The following is a 2,211-nucleotide window of genomic DNA, read 5'->3' on the forward strand; positions in this document are numbered from 1 at the left end:
AAAAAAAAAAAAAAAAAAGAGTACTTGCCAGGTTGTATGGTGTTCAAAAAGCCCTTGCAAAGAGACCCAACCATTTTCTCATTCAGCTTGAAAAAGACTTGACTAGGGACTATTCGGCAATCATGCAACAGGAAGAGGAGTATTGGGCGCTCAAATCTCGTCTTAACTGGGCTGCTTATGGGACAGAAACACTTCATTTTTCCATGTTTCCACCCTTGTGAGGAGACATAGGAATAAAATTAAGAGTATTAAGAATTCAGTGGGTGAATGGATTACTGATGAAGCTGGGGTTAAAAAATTCTTTTTGTCGGAATATAAGAAGTTGTTTGAGACCGAGGTGGCCTTATCTACTCTTTCCTCTGATATGAAAAATTTTGCTTACTGTTTTTTGTCTGAGGAAGAGGGGGTTTGCCTAAGTGATCCTATTGTGGAAGAGGAAATAAGGCAAGGCCTGTAGGCATTGAAGCCTTTCAAAGCGCCTGGTGTTGATGGCCTGCATGCTTGTTTTTTCCAGTCCTTTTGGGAAGATGTTAAACACTCTGTGTGTAATGAAGTCATTTCCATTTTTGATACGAGAAGGGTGCCAGAATACTTGAATGAAACACTGATTACCCTTATTCCGAAATGCCCTAACCTGGAAAGCTTTAGCAATTATAGGCCAATCAGCCTATGTAATACCATTTATAAAGTGGTCACTAAGATTATTGTGGGGCGTATCAGACCTTTTCTTAACAAATTGGTGTCTCCTAACTAGGCCGCCTTTGTGCCAGGAAGAAGGGGCTTGGATAATGTAGTCATAGCACAGGAGTTGATTCATATGCTGGATAATAAGAAAGGAAATGTGGGGTTTATGGCAATCAAAATTGACCTTGCCAAGGCATATGATCATCCTAAGTGGTCATTTATACGTAAAGTCCTTAGAGCATTTCATTTTCCTCATGTTCTCATAGACTTGACCATGAGCTGTGTATCATCTACTAGCACCTCTATATTGTTCAATGGAGGCAAACTTGAGATTTTTATGCCTTCTAGAGGGATTCGCCAAGGAGATCCTCTTTCTCCATACCTATTCATTCTTTGTATGGAGTATCTTGGTTTCTTAATAAATAAGAGCTACATGGAAAAGAAGTGTACCCCTTTGAAAGCTTCCAAAGATAATGTGGAGATATCTCATTTGTTTTTTGCCGACAACCTCTTGCTCTTTGCTAAAGCTAATCTTGCTGGATCTAAGGCTATAAAGGAGGTGTTGGAAAAATTTTGTGAAGAATCGGGGCAACTTATGAACCTGGATAAATATAGAATTTACTTTTCCCCGAATTCTCAGGATGGGGTTAAGGAGAACATCAGTGCCATTCTAAACATTCAAGCTACTTCTTGTCTGGGTAAGTACTTGGGCTTTCCATTAAGACACAAAGGTGTTGGCAGATCCCAATACAATTTCATTGCTGAAAAGATTATTTCTAAACTCTCCAGGTGGAAGGCTAAATTTTTATCTTTTGCTGGGAGGACTGTGTTGGTCAAATCTGTAATGATAGCTATCCCTAATTATGCGATGCAGAGGGCTGCACTTCCTGTACATCTCTGTGAAAAAATTGATAAAATTAACAGGGATTTCCTATGGGGCTCCACCATGGAAAAGAAAATATTATACTTGGTTGGTTGGAACAAAATCATAAAATCTAAAGAGGAGGGTGGGTTAGGCATACAAGCAACTAGGGCAAGGAATATTGCTCTTCTTGCCAAACTAAATTGGTGGCTCTATCAGGAAAAGGATGCTTTGTGGGCCAAAGTTGTGCTTAATAAATATTGCTCTCAGTCTAGAAGACGATCTAAGGATCCGGATAAACTGACATGCTCCCCTATTTGGACTGCTGTCAAGGCGGGTTTCAATGTGTTCGAAAAAGGTGTATGTTGGTATGTGGGAACTAACTCTAAGCTTAATTTTTAGGAGAGTAAATGGGTTAAAAGAGGCACGGTTAGGGAGTTAATTGGGGGCCCTGTTATGAGACATGAGGCTGATTTCACCATTGCTAATATGTTCCGGGTGGGAAGATGGTGTTTTGAAAAAATATCTTTTGACCTTCCTTTTGAAGTTCGGGGAAAAATTATTGCCAACCCGATGCAGATGTATGGGGAAAAAGAAGATACCCTAGCTTGGAAGTATTCTAAAGATGGTGATTTTAGTGCTGCTTTAGCTTATGATTTGGCGAG

The sequence above is a fragment of the Quercus suber genome, unplaced genomic scaffold (genome assembly GCF_002906115.3).
Source record: "Quercus suber isolate HL8 unplaced genomic scaffold, Cork oak 2.0 scaffold_157, whole genome shotgun sequence".
NCBI classification, from domain to species: domain Eukaryota; kingdom Viridiplantae; phylum Streptophyta; class Magnoliopsida; order Fagales; family Fagaceae; genus Quercus; species Quercus suber.